Source organism: Cricetulus griseus, chromosome 5 (genome assembly GCF_003668045.3).
Source record: "Cricetulus griseus strain 17A/GY chromosome 5, alternate assembly CriGri-PICRH-1.0, whole genome shotgun sequence".
NCBI lineage: Eukaryota > Metazoa > Chordata > Mammalia > Rodentia > Cricetidae > Cricetulus > Cricetulus griseus.
In genome coordinates, this window is record NC_048598.1 from 25,711,850 (window position 1) to 25,729,929 (window position 18,080).

The window sequence follows — 18,080 nt, forward strand, 5'->3', positions numbered from 1 at the left end:
CTCTCTCTCTCTCTCACACACACACACACACACACACACACACACACACCATTACTATCATATACTCCTGAGTATATACTGAGGAATCTATATCAGTGAACCTCAGAGATACCTGTACACCACATTTATAGGTAATGAGTAGATGAAGAAAATGTGGTGTACACACAAAGAAGGATTATTCAGCTATATAGAATGAAATTCTGACATTTGCAAGAAAATAGAGCCAGAGAACATCACGTTAAGCAAAATAATCCATACTTAGAAGGGCAGATTTCACACATTTTCTCTCACATGCAGAACCCGGGGGCTGTGGGGCAGCGATGAGAAGATACAGAAGCAGAAGAGAGACTGGCAGGGAAGAAGGTAACTGGCAAAGGTGGAGGGAGGGGGAGAGCAGCTAAGAGGGAGGTCAACATGATCAAAGTGTGTCGTGTGCATACATGAAGATGACACATTGAAGGGCAATTAGTGTACACTAATGAGTGGTCGGTTAGAAGATGGAATTCCTTACCTGGTGAAAGCAACTTCCCACATCTATCCAGTTGTTCACCTTGAGGCAAAAAACAAGTCTACTCTGTCTCTACAGAATTACCTGCTGTGGACAGTTCATGTAAATAGAGCTGTACAGGGTGGTCTTCTGTGGCTGGCTTCTCTCTCTTAACATCCCTTCTGCATCCATGCATGCCTCAGTCAGTGTTCTATTGCTGTGAAGAGATACCAAGGCCAAAGCAACTCTTGCAAAGGAAAGCATTTCATTGAGGCTTGCTTTCAGTTTCAGAAGTTTATTAGTCCTTTATTGTGTCAGGGAGCATAGTGGGCACACAGGCAAACATGGTGCTGGAGAAGTACCTGAGAGTTTTACATCTGAATTTATGAATCTACAGGAAACAGCAAGAGAAAACCACGGGGCCTGGCTTGGGCTTCTAAAAACCTCAAAGCCCACCTCCAGTGACACACTTCCTCCAACAAAGCCACACCTTTTAATCTATTCAAATAGTGCCACTCGCTGGTGACCAAGCAATCAAATCTCCGAGCCTTTGGTAGCCATTTCCATTCAGACAACTACAATGCATGTTCACCATGCATTGGTACTTTATTCCTTTTTAGATCCAAATGGCATTAAAATATCAATTAACTGTGTGGCTATGACAGCTTTTGTTTGTTCAGCCATCCACGGACATTTGCCAACTTCCTCCCTTCAGCTGTCATGTTTATGGCTACTGCGAGCATGGTAACACACCACTGTTTGAGTGTGTGTTTTCAGTTATTCTGAGTCTAAACCTAAGAAGTGCATTGCTGGGCCATATGGAGACTTTGCATTTACCTGTTTCAGAAAACACAAGACTTTTCCCTAGGTTGTTTGTAACACATTACTCTTCTACAAACAGCTCCAAGTTAGCCTCTTTTTGAGTCCAATCTTACTTGTGGGCATAAAGTGCTGTCTCACTGCAGTTTCACTTGCATCTCTCTGGTGGCTGATTTTATCACTGAACATCATGTTATGCACTCATTGCCATTTGCACACCTTCTTTAGTGGTATCCACTCAAACCATTTGCCTTCTTTTCATTGCTGATGTGTATGAATTCTTTATGAGGTCTGGGTACATTTTTTTTTGTTGGACACATACTTTGCATGTATGTTCTCCCATTCTGTGGGCTTCCTTCTGTTTTTTGATGGTGGTTCTTTGAAGTATCAGTTTTAATCTTAACAAAAATTTAGTGAATTTGGTGACATATTTAAGAGGGCTTGCCTAACCCGAGGCCAAGACTCCACTGTCTTCAAAGAATTTTATAGTCTTACCTTTATGTTCAGTCTTGTCTCAGTCTGTTTTGACTGCTATAACAAAAATATCAAGACTGTGTAATTTATAAACAGGAAATTTATTGCTTATAGTTAGTTCTGGAAGTTAGACAGTCCAAGGACAGGATGTCAGAAGATTCACTGTCTGCAAGGACCCATTCCTCATAGACAGTGGCTTCTCATCTTCCTTCCTTCCTTCCTCCCTCCCTCCCTCCCTCCCTCCCTCCCTCCCTCCTTCCTTCCTTCCTTCCTTCCTTCCTTCCTTCCTTCCTTCCTTCCTTCCTTCCTTTCTTTAATGATGTAGTACTGTTATGATGACTCTTCTTGCCAGCCTGGTCCCAGTGCTGCATCAACCCCAAATAACACACAGAGACTCTATTAGTCACAATACTATTGGCCAATGTCTAGGGCTTCTTATTGGCTACTTCTGTCTTAAGTATTAACCCATAACTACTAATATATGTATTTCTTTTTTTCTTTCTTCTTTTTCTTTCCTTTCTCCGAGACAGGGTGTCTCTGTGGCTTTGGAGGCTGTCCTGGAACTAGCTCTTGTAGACCAGGCTGGCCTCGAACTCACAGAGATCCTCCTGCCTCTGCCTCCCAAGGGCTGGGTCTAAAGGCATGTGCTACCTACAAGGTCTTATCTTACCTAGAATGCCAGGCTCATGAGTCCTCTCCTCCTGGGATCACATAGTGACTTCCTACTACATTTCCCAGGATCCTCCTTCTCTCCTAGTCCTGCTTATCATGCTTCCCTATTGGCCAACAGTGTTTTATTCATCAACCAATAAGAGAGACATATTTACAGAATGACATCTCCCATCATGGTATATTACTGCTATTGATAATCACCCTATCATGCAGTAGAACATGGGTGTTATCTGGCACCGTGTGTGTGTGTGTGTGTGTGTGTGTGTGTGTGTGTGTGTGTGTGTGATGACCATGGGAGCCAGAAGATTGCACTGGATTTTCTATAACTGTAGATGGTTATGAGTGTTGTGGGTGCTGGAAATTGAATCCATGTCCTCTGGGAAAGGAGCAACTTCTTTTAACTACTGAGCCATCTCTCCAGCCCTGATTTCTTTCTTTGAAAGTTAGTCACTTCTTGTGCATTGGAATGACCTATGTACACGATCATATTCTTTATTGTTTGTGCTTTCAAAACATTTACTCACAGAGGAAGAGAAATCATCAGTAATTCCAAATTCAATAGATGGACCCCTCCCCCCACTTTCATTCAGGTTTAGCTTCATTACTGCCTCACTTCCTACTTGAGAGGTGGATTGATTTAGTCCTTGACTTCTCAAAGTAGACAGAAGAGGAGAAGGGAATAATAGTAACTCTTTTTAGGGGAGAAGCCTGGAAAATACCAAGTGAGGGAGGTTAATGCCATCACTGACAGTGTGTTCTACGTGGCGAGGAGACTGGTTCACACTTGGGGCATACTTTCCTGAATGGTATAATCCTTCAGATTTTGACAAAACATTGAAGGTGTTGGAGGAAGAGCTTGTAAGGGGAGTGGGGTGGAGAGTAGTGGAAATACACAAGTCTCCCCTTGTCGTGCACATCTTATATCTTAAGAGACCTTTCTAATAATATAGCTCATTGTTAGGAAGTTCATTATTATGTATGCTGAGATTGTAGTTTAGGCATAAAGCACTTACCCAGCATGTGCAAGGCCATGGGTATGTGCAAGGCACATACCCCAGGTATGTGCATGTTTGCACACCCACCATCACACATCTACATTCATGTACACACACACACACACACACACACACACACACAGACATACACATGTACACATAAATTATATCTTTTCTTTTATCATTCCCTTTCTTTCCTTTTCTATTTCTTTTTCCTCTTTCTCTCTTTCTTTCTAACTTCCTCTTCTCTCTAAATCTCTGTGGTACAAATGATTAAATTTTGGGCCTCACCCACACCAAGCAATTGCTCTACAACTAAGCTAAATTCCCAAGCCTGAAGGTACTAATTTTAAATGTAGTTTTGGCTTTTTAAAGTTGAGACCGACTCTCCCTGTATAGCCCAGGTTGGTTGTGGAATTATAACACTTCTGCCTCATCTTCTTGAACGATGAGATTGCAAGTCTGTGTTAGTTATTTTTCTGTTGCTATGATAAAATTCTCTGACAAAAAAGCAACTTGGGGAAGAAAGGGTTTGTTTCAGTTTATGGTGATAAAGGGATAGAGTGCGTCATGATGGGGAAGGCAAGGTATGATAATAGGAGCAGGAAACTGACCACATTTTCATCAGCACAGGAGAGAGAGAGAGAGAGAGAGAGAGAGAGAGAGAGAGAGAGAGAGAGAGAGAGAGAAAGAATGGGATGTGAGAAAGTCCACAATATGTGAAGTCCCACCTCCAGTGACATACTTCCTCTAGCAAGACTTCACTTCCTAAAAGTTTCATAACCTCCTCAAACAGCACCACCAACTGAGACTAAGTGTTCATCAACAGGTGCCTGGTCTAGTTTATCTTCTGTTCCTGTGACAAAGCACCATGGCCAAAAGCCAAGCAGGAAAGGGGTTATTTCCTCTTCCAATTCTCAGGTCACACTCCATCACTGAGGGACGTCAGGACAGGAACCTGGAGGCAGGAGCTGAAGCAGAAACCATGGAGGAGCACAGCTGATTGGCTTCCTCTCCATGGCTTCCTCAGCCTGATTTTCTAGAGGAGAGTGTTTAGAGACAACGTTTCTCTGTGTAACATCCCCGGCTGTCCTGGAACTCTCTTTGAAAACTAGGCTGGCCTCAAACTCACAGAGATCTACTTGCCTCTGCCTCCCGAGTGCACCATCATGCGTGGCTTCTCTTTTTGTTTTGTTTGTCTATTTTTTTCCAGTCTGCTTTCTTATACAGCTCCATTCCACTGGCCCAGCGGTAGCACCTTCCACAGGGGCTGTTCCACCTCTATCAACTGGCACTCAAGACAATGCCCCCACAGACTTGCCTGCAAGCATTCTGATGGAGACATTTCTCATTTTTTGGGAAAATTGAGGTTTCTCTTCCCATTTGACTGTAGCAAATGCTAAGTTGACAAAAATCAAAAACAAAAAACCAGGACAGGGTTCTTTCTTATCCAAACCACCACAAGCATAACACCATACTCAGCTTGAATTTATCTTTAAAACATCTCTGTTAAGATACAATGCACTTAAAGTATGCCATTGTGTGAGATTTTGGTACATCTGATTCTACAAGTACTGGTACAATACATTTGGAATACTTTCAGCACACCTCAAACCCTATTTCCGTTAGCTGCTGCTTCCCTTCTTATCCAGTCCATCCTTGCCACTCCCAGGAAACTACTAGCGTACTGAGTCTTAAGAGAATTGCCTACTTTGGACATTTTGTCTGATGTAATCAAATGGCATGTGACTTTTTGTGGTTGGCTTCTTTCACTTTCCAGGCTCATCAATGTTCTGTGTAGGATGTGCCAATCATACTATTGTCCCATTTGAATTGTTCCTGGTTTTGACTATTACGATGCCTGTGTGCAAAGATTTGAATGAGCAGTATTTTTACTTTTCTTTGGTGTATACCTACATGTAGAATTACTATCTTTAACACTTTGAGAAGTAATCAAACTATTTTCTGAGCAATCACAGGGCATTTTGTACTTTTTTTCCCCTAGTGATGTGTGAGGATGTCTTTTCCTTGTTTTTCTCTTTTTCCTTCCTTCCTTTCTTTTTTCTTTCTTTTTTTTCTGAGACACAGTTTCTCTGTGTAGCTCTCAGAATGAGCTCTGTAGACCAGGCTGACCTCAAATTCAGAGATCCGCCTGCCTCTGCCTCCCTAATGCCAGGATTAAAGGTATGCGCCACCACTGACCAAACTATTTTCTGAGCAATCATTTTGCACTTTTTTTCCCCAGTGATGTATGAGGATTTCAACTTCTTCTGTCCTCATTATAATTGTTGCTGCCTGCCTTTTTATTTATTACAGTCATTGTAGTGTCTGTGAGATGAAATATCACTGTGCTTTTCATTTGCATGTCTTTAATGACTTATTAATACTAATGAAGTCCTATCCCTGTGTTTATTGATCATCAGCATGTGAATCTGCTTTTGGGGAAAATGCCTATTTTATTCTTTTGAATTGACAAACATTTAAAAAAAAGTTTTGGCTCCAAGTCTCTTATCAAATTATATTTTTAGATACCTTTATTCTGTGTGTAATCTTTTTATTCTCTCAATTATCTGTGTGTATGTGCGTGCTTGAGCATGTGTGAGCTCACGAGTACAAGAACACACACACACGAGTGTGTAGATCAGAGGACAACTTTCAGGAGTTGGTTCTCTCTCGCTGTGTGAGCCTCAGGATGAAATCAGGTAGCCAAGTTGTTGGAAAGCTACCTCTGCCCCCTGAGCTTTCTCCCCATCCTTCTTTTGATTGTGTCCTTTGAAGTATGGATGTTTTCAGTTTTTTGCTTGTTGCTTGTGACTTTAATGTTGTTAAAGAGATCACTGTAAATATTGACTCCCTTTTGACTAGGAGTGTTAAGGTTTTGATTTTCACCTTTAAGTCACTCAATTTTGAATAAATTTTTACATACTGTTCTGTAGAGGTTCAACTTTATTTTATTTTATTTTTTTGCTATGATATAAAGTTTTTCTTTTTCCTTAAGAGGATGAAGGCAGATTTCAGCATGTTCGTTTTTCTTTCATTTGGGAATGAATGTTTTTGCCTTAGTGCAGGACCTCAGCTGTGGTCTCAACAGAGCCTAAACAGACAGCATACTCTTTTCGTCTTCTGAGACTGCAGTAAAGAGATCTGGACAGTTTAGTTATTTTACAATCACACATCTTAAACCCACTCAATGCTTGCCAAGTCTTCTTTAGCACAGTTTGGAATGTTACTAGCACATTCCTTGTTATGGCCCTTTACTCTAGAGTCTTGTGAGAACAAAAAGAAGCCTAAGCTATATTTTTTCTCTCTGGAATGCCTGAAGTTCACACTTGTAGCATATACAGCCCCCAAGCCTCTTATCAGGATTTACATTTTTCTTTGTATTTAAAATTCATTTCATATTGGATCATCCAGCTCTCTAACTTGAATTTTAATAACAACTACCCTCCACTTTGATTTCTTCTAGTTTTCTCTTCCTCTCTGTTCCTTCCTTCTCTCCTTCAAGTCTCAACCCTGAGTCATCACAAATGCAAAGCATTTACTCTACCGTTGAGCCACATTTCCTGTCCAAGGGATGTTCTTATGGTTTAAGGTACCAGGAGACTATTTTGATCTATTTATTATCGTATGTTATAGCTGAATCTCAAGTACTCATTAGTTTTGTATTTAAAATGTTGTCTCTCCCTCTCACCCTCTCCCTCTCTATTCTTCTCTCCCTCCCTCCCTCCCTCCCTCCCTCCCTCCCTCCCTCCCTCCCTCCCTCCCTCCCTCCCTCTCTCTCCTCTGATTTCTCTAACATTGCACTCAGAACCTTAGGAATCCTCCTCCCTCAGCCTCAGACAGGTTCAGACCGTCACACCTGGGGAGACAGATCTCCTCACCAGCAGCCTTTCTTCTGATAGACATTTCTCTCTCTGGAAGCCAGGTGCAGATGATAGATATTTGAACTCTCCCAGGACCTAGATCTGCCTTACTGTGGTCGCAGCTTCCTTTTTGTAGTACAGAAGAGATAGAGGAAGAGAGAGAGAGAGAGAGAGAGAGAGAGAGAGAGAGAGAGAGAGAGAGAGCAATGGAGCTGGCAGATCTTCAAGGCTCTGGGAGAGGCCCTCTTGTTCCTCGGTGTTCTCAGTTGTCCCTGCTTTGGGTCCTTAGGTCCACCCCTGTAGAGACCCCAGCTCTGGTGATCCTACTTGGCAGAGTTTCAACCCTGGCTCATCTGCACATCCAGCCCTCTGTGGAGACAATTTGAGTATTTGCCATGCCTAAATCCTCATTGGAATGGGCCGTGCTCAGGCCTCAGAGGCCAGTAGGCTTGGAAAAGGCAGACATGAAAAAAAAAAAAGTGACTGCAAACTCACCATCTTCACAAAACTCACTGCCAGGGATGGCTCCACTCCCATTGTAATTTGAAGTACTATCCTTGGCCTTTTTTCTCTGTCACCCCAAACAGTCTTCTTGGCCTGTGTTTGGGTCATCTTTGTGTTTATGCATCCAGCTCCTGGCTCACTGCATGAGGCACAATGGGGTTTCATAACAGTATTTGGAATGAATGACTGCAAATACAAAACAGCAGTGAATGGCTTGATCAGGTTTGGGGGAAATGCATCCAGATCCCTATATTGCAAACAAAGACCCTGACCCTGGTAATTCAGCAAAAATGGGATTTCATTGTAGTGATATTGAGAGAGCCAAGGAATAGAGAAAATCACAGGGAACCAAGCTAGGAAATGGGCAGGATCCAGCATGTTCAGAGGGTCAGGGATTAGCAGTCAGGACTGGTTATGCAGTAGGGACCTTCTGGTCAGGGTCATATCACTGGTGAAATGATATTCAGTTTTTAAAAGTTCTTTATAATGCTAATTCATTTTGGTAGAGAATCTATCAGTTATATTACTGTATGGGAGCAATGGTGGAGAGTCCTAAAACCTTTGGTTTCCAAAGCAGAGGCAAGCACCTGGGTTTCCTAGTCTACGCTGGGTACTCCCAGCAGGAGGCTGAATTTCTCTCATAAAATATAAGTGTACCAGGAAGTGGGTAATAGTGTGGAGTAACCGCTAAACAAGCAACAGTAAGCATTTCCATGTCTCTGGTTTCCAGCATGGTACAAGTCCTTTCTGTTCTGGAGTGGGAACCATCCCCACGGGAAGCCATGAGAATTTCCAGAACTGACTTTAGAAAGAGGCAAAAGGGCCACATAGTTCTAAAACCAACATCAGCTCTTCCCCTCTCTCATATGAACTGTTTAGGTTCTTAAATCGAACAGGAATTGGTGGCTTGGCCTGAGATTCTAGCCACAAGGTTAAGTTTCTAAGTTGCCTTCTTTCTCAGCCTGTTTGGGCTGCTAGAGCAGGGGAGCATAGATCTAGTGGCTCACACATAATTTAAACCTAGATCACACTGTTCTAGAGTCTGGGAGTCCAAGTTCAGTAGTTGGCTAATTTGGTGTCTGATGGGGGTGGGGGCATTTCCTCACATATGTCACAGTGAAAGGGGTGAGAGGCCTTCCTGAGACCTTTTTCATAAGGACTCTAATTTCAGTCATGATGGCTCAACCCTCATGGAACAACCACCCCCCAAAGACCCCATCTCCTCACATAGTGAGGGTGAAGCTTCAGCACCCATATCTGAAACAGGAACACAGCACTCTTCTTCCTCTGCAAATATTTATCAAGCAATGGTCATTGGAAACAAAACTCATCATACTTACAGTCCAGTGGGAGAAAATGTGTGTTCAACAAACAACCATGCAGCTAAACATGACTTTGTAAGCTAGTGTAGACCAATGCCCAAGAAGCCAGAGGGTGTCATAATAGGAACAGGGGACATACGAAGAGACCCCTTTAGGGAGTGACATGTAGCCTGAGTGATGGCAGGTTTGCTCAGGCAAAGTGCCTCATGCTCACGGTTTTGTTTCTCTTGGCCATGTGTCGGGCATGGGGACATTTTATTGCTGTTGTTGTCACAGAGATTCAGAATCATGCCTGGAACATAATGGGGGGTGGCAGAGATGCTAAATGCTTGCAATGTGCTCAGGGTGTCTCTCAACAACCACGACAATGACAACAGCACTGTCCTGGCTAGGCAGCTGCCAGCATCCTTATCTGAGAAAGTCAGAGGGCCGAAGATAGTCTTGCAAAGGAGAACCCCCTTAGGGAATAGTTGCTTTAGAAGTCCAGGGATACAGGATGGATCAATTTGAAGTCCTTGTCTGTCCAGCACAGTGGCTAGGGATGAAATGGTGGGTGACTCAGAGTGGGGAGGAAGAGAATCTTCAGGGAGACTTTTGGTGCTGTCGGTTAGATGGTTAAGTAGGGCCAGGTCATAGATTAAAGGTTAAAGATTTGAGACTCTCTTAAGAGACCCTATGAGCCATCGACAGTTTTTTGGCGGTGGACGGTTGTGACAAACTCTATTCCAAACTTCAGAGGTTTTCTACAATATTTTTGCCCAGGCTCCTCCATGGAAGACACACTGCATCTTTATCTTCGTCAGTGGTTTCTCATAATTAATGGGCTGAATGCATTTTATTTTTTTTTTTTTTTCAAGCTACAAGGTCAAAAACAGAACTACGCCATGGGAAACTCTTGTGCTGGCTCCTGCCATGGATGGCCTTATGAACCGCATTCATTGCATTCTGGAATTTGCATTCTGATTGGAGAGGAGAGTTGAGAATGAGCAAATGTCCTTATCCCAGGAAGTCATTGCTTTAATCTAATTAAATGCCTAGTGGAAAATCTCTCTCCATCCCAGCAATACTTATGCCGTTATGGTCAAGTCCAGGGCATTGCCAACATATCTTTGCAAATTTCATTAGCAGTGGCTGTTTCTGCCTTTCTCTAGGTCATTAATGAGTTTGTTAAACAAGGACAGTTCCAGTACCAGCCTCTGATGTGCCCCAGAGGACCTTTTGCTTCCAAGCAGCGCAGTTGCATTTACTCCTGATTATACAGTCTTTCCACTACACAACAGCGTTCAAACACCGGCCAGTTTCATCCCAAGCACAAATTTTATGGAAGTTGTCGTCAAATGCGTCACCAACACCCACATCATGTCATCATCTCCCGCCCCCCCAGTCCTTGCTCAGTCTTTTATTTTGTCTCTTTTACATGCTTCCTGTTGCTATTTTCCTAACATATTTTAAATGTGTATTTTGTTGTAGTGAAATGCACACAATGTAAAGATTGCTATCTTAACTATGTACAAATGGAGAGTTCCATGGACAACAGTGTCCATGTTGTTATACAACCAGTCTGCAGGATGATTTTACCTTCCAAAACCCAAACTGCACCCTCTTCGCATACTTCTCCATTGTTTTCTTCCGTTCAATCCAACAGCCACCATTGTGCTGTTTTTCTGTATAAAAGCCACTCTTGTAGGAATCTTACACAGCCAGAACCTTACAACATTTGTCTTTTTGTACCTGGTTAACTTCAACAAGCTTGCGCATCTTTGTAGCATGTTTTATAATTTCCTTCTTGTGTTAAAGACTGGTTGATATTCTGCTGGATGTAGAGGACATGTGTTTATTCATTCCTCTGGGGTTGGGCATGTGAGTTGTCTCTGTATTTTCACTCTTGTGAATAATGCTGCTACGAATGTGGGTATATAAATATCTATTCCCTTCATTTTTAAATGTTTACACAGGATTGGAATATTGATCATATGGTAATTGTATTTTCAACTTTTTTTTTGGGGGTTTTTTGAGACAGGGTTTCTCTGTGGCTTTGGAGGGTATTTTCAACTTTTTGAGGAATTACCATAACCTTTTTTTTTCTCACAGCAGCTGTACCATTCAGTGTGCCACTGACAGTGCACAAAGGTTTCCTTTTCCCTACATCATCTCCGACACTTCTTATTTTCCATTTTGGATGGTAGCCAAACTAGTGCATTTGTGGTGATGTCTCCTGGCAGTTTTCACTTGCATTTTCTACATGCACTTGCTGGTCATTTGTGCATCTTTTTGGGGAAAGTCTATCCTAATCCTTCGCCCATTTCTAAATTGAGTTATTTGAGTCTTGCCATTACATTTTGGATATCTGCTCCTGAAGACATGATTTGAAATATTTTCATCCACTTCATAGGTTGCCCCCTCCTTTGTTAATTATGCCTGTGGATGTGTAGAAGTTTTACCTTTAGACTTCTCAGTTGTCTTTACAATTTGAGAACTCATCACTCCATTAAAAAAAAAAAAACACTGTTGTCACTGCATGTTCCCCGTGTTTTTCTTAGCCATACAAACCTGAGTTTTCACTTTACTTAGGATTAACATTTTTGAAACAAGAATGCCATGCTTAATTTTCAAAATATGAATGATATCCCAGTTATAGTTCAAAACAACAAAAAAAGAGAAAGTGAAAGGGCTAGGGAAATAGCTGTTAGTAAACTGCTTGTTTCAAAAGCATGAATCCTGAGTTCAATCCCCAGAGTGAAAAGCCACTTGTGATGGTGTACTCTTGTGATCCTAGCTTTGGATTAATAGAGATGGGTGTCCTCTGGATTTTGTTGGAAGGCAGTGAGCCTAGACAGGGACCCTTAGGTCCCAGTGAGGGACCCAATCTTAACAAACAAGGTGGAAGACATCTGAAGAATGACACTTGAGGGGGATCCCAGCTTCCACACACATGCATGCACATAGCACACCTTACACACACACAGACATTCACACACAGCGGCACTCACGTACCTATACAAACTTAAAGAAAAGCAAAAATGTGAAATAAATGTTTCATTTAGAAAAATCAAGTGCAAAGGGTTGGTGGAGGTGAGCTGAAATAAAAAGAAGTGGCCATGCATTGCATTCTTCGGGTAGTCACTTTCTCCCAGCAACCTCATCAAAGATACGTCCATTCCACTTTTTGGACAACAAACTGGAGACCTGTTATGATTAATCTTTCTGCCAAATTCTGCCTGAGCCCCACCGTCATGTGTGAGCTTTATGCCAGCCGCCAGCCCGAGTTAGGCCCAAATGAATACACAGAAACTTGTATTAGGTACAACGCTGCACGGCCAATGACTAGGATTCTCATCTGTTAGCTCAGTCTCAATTATCATACGTCTATATATTTTATAAGACTTATCTTATCGGATGCCTTATGGCGTCCATCCTTGCCCGTGGCTCACATCCTGCTGCTGGAGTAGGCGAACGGGAAAAAGGACCCTTCCTGTTTCTCCTTCGCTTAAATATGAGTCTCCTTGCTATGTCATTTCCTGTCTGGATCATCACTTCTCTACTACGTTTCCCAGAATCCTCTTTGACTCCTAGTCCTGCCTAACTTGCCATTTCATTGGCCAAACAGTATTTTATTTAACAGTCAATAATATAAACATACACAGTACATTCCCGTCATCTCCTCTTTTCTGTCTAAATAAAAAGAAAGATAACTTATCTTTTATTATAACTGAAGAGAACTATAACCATAACTATCTGTCTTCAACTCTATCAAAGACCACAGAAGGATAATATATAAACTCTAGAATTGACAGGACATCTCGCTACCTGGACAGTCACCCAAAGTTCCTCTGTAACATTGGGACATCCATCTTCAGCCCATAGGCCACAGTGGCTGGCACACTTCTCCATTTAACTCGGGCTGGCGGCTGTCGTAAAGCTCACACGTGTCAGTGGGGCTCAGGCAGCATTTGGCAGAAAGATTAATCGTAACAGAATGGAGTCAGAGACCACAGAGGTATCTTGCTCAGATTTGCAGACCTGGCAGGCACACAGACACCAGCAACTCCTTCCTCTTCAGTGTCACTTCTCACAAAAGTTGTTTTCAAATTCTTTTAGAAGTAAGAGGATGATTGCTTTTTACCTCATTTACTTCACCCCCGTCACAAAATTGATACTAGCTTATTCCCCAAATAGGCATTGTATGATAAACTCTATTTGCATTATTTTATAAACCCACGATTCACTGTGTAAGGCAGCCCAAGAACCAGAGAAATTAGAGAATTTGTCTGAGGTCATGGGTCTAAAATGGAGAGTAAGATGGTGTTCCCAAGTTGGCCATTTCCATCACTTCCAGGGCTTTTTTGATCTCGAGTTTAGCTCATCAAAGAGATAATTTGAGACATTCTTAGGAGAAGCTACACTTTGCTTAAATTGTCTTTACTGAGCAGTAATTTAAAGATCCCTTTTATTGACCCCCTTGGTCTCTTGGTCCTGCTCTAGTGAGATTGTTCTAGAGAAGAGGCATGGTTTTCAATTTCTCTTCTCTAAGTACTAGCTAAACAGCTGCTAAGAGTCATTAGCTCTTCTTGGCCTCAGTTGCCTCATCTGAAAACTATCCATTGTATCCTTTATCTCATGTTGTTGGCTTGAGCATTGATGAATAATTTATGTTCAGATACTTAGCAGATAGCCCTCAGTCATTACTCATTTTAAAAACCTATTTGACCCAGACCATAACGATTGTATGCTCATATCCCAGTTTTTCACAGTTCATTCTTTCTAAAATGTAATGCATAGAGATTCCCAGTGGAAAATATTGCCGGGAAATATAACAGACAGATTCTGCATATATTAGGACTTGAATATGGCTATTGCATATTGCAGAAAAATAACATGTAGAAAACCCCAAACTGTATCAAACATACAGGGCTTACTCTCTTAGCTCAGAGAAACCCAGAGCAGACAGTACAGAGATGGCAGGGCAGAGGCACACAGGTTTTAGAGCCAGACTCTGATTGGTCTGCCTGACCCCATTGCAAGATGGCCACCGAAGCATTTGGCAGACAGCAGAAAGGAGGGGAAAAGGGCAGACAGAACAGACTCAGATTTAAGGACTCTTTCTTGGAATTCTACTTTTCATTTTTGGAGAAAAAGTCTTGCTAGGTAGCCCCAGATGACCTCAAACTATAAACTCTCAAGTGCTGGAATTACAGGCATGCATCACCAAGCCTGGCTGGAACCTCATTTAACACTCCAGTCATATTGTCTTTGGTCAACATCTCATCACAGACCTCACTGTACTTAGCAGCAATGCAGACTGGGAAGTGCAGTTTTTTGTTTTGTTTGTTGAGGCAAGGCATGTCTCTCTATGTAGCTCTGGATTCTTGGAATTCACTACGTAGACTAGGTTGGTCTTGAACTCATAGAATTCCACCTGTCTCTGTCTCTTGATTGCTAAGGTTAAAGGCCTGTGCCCCACATCCACCTACCACGTGGGAATGCCATGGTTTAGCTGGTTTCATTCTTACTCTGATTAGAGTCTGTCACAAAGGACACAGGAAGTTGGGCTGATGGATAGTGATGAGCCGTCTACGCCACGTAGGTTTCCAGGGTGTTTTAGGCTGCTCAGGGTCTTGAGGAAGGAGAAACTGAAAGGTCTCTGTAAGTTCAAACATTGAAACTGCAGGGGAGGTTATTTTGCTGACAGGATTCTGCTGCCTAAATCAGACCCTAAGTCCTCACTGTCCCATCCTTTCCCCTGGGACCAGAAACCTGCCTGCTGACACCTGTAGGATCTGCTGCCTGGTATTTTGGTTTTAATTTGAACCCTGTGCCTGCCTCCAGAATCATGTTTTGGACACCATTCCCCAGTCATTGGTGCTGTTTTGGAGGGCTGTGGGACTTTTAGGAGTGGGACTTAGTTGTTAAGAGTAAGTCACCAAAGGAGTCCCTTTCAAGGTTATGCCCCATCTCCTGGTTCCTGCTTCTTTTCTGGTTGTTTGTTTGTTTCCATTTCCAGATCTATTTTAATGTAAGTAAGGACAGTTCTACTTCCATAAACTGAGTTGCTCTTCCGTGTCTTCCACACCACAGTGGGCTGAAACTCTCTTAAACTGAGAGCTAAAATATATAATTCTTCCTTAATTTGTTCTGTTTGAAATTGTGGTCATAGCGACTTAAGTGTCCTTGAACCCTGTTCTTACTCATTGAGCATGTCTTTTGGACATCTGGTTCCTGTGACAGATGCCACTGCAAGGCTATTCCTTTGTTCCTGTTTGTGTTACTTATGTAGAATCCCTTCCTAGAGGTTTTATGGAACACATTTTCCTGCCTTCACCCCAGTTTCTATCACATTTCTTTATTAAAATGCAATCCCCCCATCACTAGCTCTGACATAAGAGGAAAGGGAGGGCCACAGAGAAAGTGTTTCAGAAGCTTTAGCACACAGGGCCCTGAGAAGGAAGACTAGACTTAGGCCCTCTGTGTCAGGCCTGCTGGGATCTCTGGTCTCTGGGGAATGCTTTCTTAGTCACATACCACCACTAACATTTTCCTATTGGAGTCCCATGTTGGTATGCCTGGAGCACCATGCTGTAAGAAAGATCAAACAATCAGCTGAAGAATGGAGGGTTCATGTGGGCATGCCGGCTTTATAGCTCAGTTCTAAGGCTTTTTCAAGATAAAGAGGAGCCTCAAAGCCTGACTCTGCATGGGAGTCACATGGAAAGCTTGTTAAAAATGTAGATAGACCATTGGGTCTTATCCTTGGATTCTCTGATTTGGAGAGACTGGAATGGGCATCGGACATCTGAGAAGCTCCTTTGAGGGAGCTGCTGATAATAGACATCAATATGTAAAGAGAACAACTTTGTGTAAACAGAGCGTGTTTGTCTATTGTGTGACGTTATGGGAAAGTGCTGGCTCTGAGCCAGAGGACTATGTGCAAATCTTGGTGTGGTCAATACCAGTAGGGTATGTACTCCGGCAGGTCAGTAGGCACTGGGGAGAACTGGAACTCTTTGGTTTTTTTTTCTTCCATTTTTTAAATTTAAATTAGAAACAAGACTGTTTTACATGTCAATCCCAGTTCCCACTCCCTTCCCTTCTCCCCTGCCCCCTAGTAACACCCTACCTGTCCCATACCTTTTCTGCTCCCAGGGAGGATGAGGCCTTCCATGGAGGGGGTGTCTTCAGAGTCTGTCATATCCTTTGGGATAGGGCCTAGCCCCTCCCCCATGTGTCTAGGCTCAGGGAGTATCCCTCTATGTGGAATGGGCTCCCAAAGTCCATTCCTATGCTAGGGATAAGTACTGATTTACTACAAGAGGCCCCATAGATTTCCGAGGTTTCCTCACTGACACCCACGTTCCCGGGGGGGGTCTGGATCAGTCCCACGCTGATTTCCCAGCTATCAGTCTGGGGACCAAGAGCTCCCCCTTGTTTAGGTCAGCTGTTTCTGTGGGTTTCACCAGCCTGGTCTTGACCCCTTTGCTCATCACTCCTCCTTCTCTGCAACTGGATTCCAGTTCAGTTCAGTGTTTAGCTGTGGGTGTCTGCTTGTACTTCCATTGAACTGGAACTCGTGAAGAGGTTAAACTCTTCAACTAATTTAATTTCCATGGGGCACGAGGTCACCAACAGAGGGAAAAAGAGCCCAGGATAAACTGGAATGAGGACTCGGCAGGGATTCTTTTAGGAATTTGGGATCAGAGAAAATCAAGGGTCTCTGAAGCATGATGCTACAAAAAGACCTTAGGAAAAGAGAGAAATAAAAGAATCTCAGTTATACCAAATGCTAGACTAGCTGGCCACCTGAGTCACTGGATCATCCTGTCTCTGCCTCCTGGTGCTAAAATTCCAAGTGTATGCTGCTATGCCTGGCTTTTGATGTGAGCACTGGAGATCTGAACTCAGGTCCTCATGGTTGCACAGCAAGCACTTTAACCCACTGCATCATCTCCTCACTCAGCCTTGATTTTATTTTATTTTAGTTTTGATGTGGCACTATGTAAAGACTGGCCTAAAAGGCAATCTCGCTGTATTCTGATAACAAATAAAATTCATGTCCTCACAAGATTACTGTGAGGAATTGGGGAACCCTGTTTTCAAAATATCTTTGTATGAGGAGCCACTGCAAGAATGACAGCCATTACATGCTTAGATGTAATTACTGAGTGCCTTCCATGTACCACACATCGGCCCCGGCATTTGAGAATACAGAAGTTGTATACAAAGCCCATAGTGACTCACCACGAAAGATCTCATGAAAGAGTCTGGGAATTTGGATCACACTTGTAATCCCAGAACAAAGGGAGTAGAGGCAGGAGAATCAGAAGCCCAGATCATCTTTGTCTATACAGCAAGTTGGAGCTTAGCCTGAGTCACATGATAACCTGTCTCAAAAAACAAAAATACAAAACCAAACAAAAACAAAGAAAAAAACAAGTCTATGAATGCACATAATACATACATCAATTGAAAATTGTCAGTTGCTGTATAAATTTCCCATAGAAGTATATAAGGATCAGAAATTGTCAGGCACAATATAAATTTTCCATGGAAGTATATAAGGGTCAGAAATTGTCAGGTACAATATAAATTTTTCCATAGAAGTGTATGAGGATCAGTGCCATGTAGTTAAGATTCTGGCCAGATTCAAGAGTGTCCAAGCTGGGAAAGGTCTTCAGAGGGCATTGATTTAATTTTCCTCACTTTGCTGATGAGGAACTGAGGTCTGCAAAGGGGAAGAACTTAGGACTGTCAATAAGTTCTTACTACCCTATTAAGTATTCATTATTTATAGGGCATTGCTAAGAATTACTACAACATAAACTTTTTTAGTAAACCAAGCCTAAGATGTGAGCCCTGAAGTTTATGAAAGCATCGTTTGGCTCACATTGCTGAATTTCCTAATGAGATACCCGGAGGTGTATTTTCTCTCACTGACCACTGACTCAGTGCT

The 18,080-nt window shown here is 42.5% G+C and overlaps 1 long non-coding RNA gene across 1 annotated transcript in view; it reads left to right on the forward strand.

The window, feature by feature from the left end:
- The window catches only part of LOC107979512, a 43,203-nt gene that overhangs the window by 5,210 nt on the left and 19,913 nt on the right, over window positions 1-18,080 (forward strand). Inside the window, exon 2 of the long non-coding RNA XR_003485640.2 lies at window positions 298-363. This is a non-coding gene — a long non-coding RNA (uncharacterized LOC107979512). The remainder of the gene's footprint in view (window positions 1-297; window positions 364-18,080) is intronic.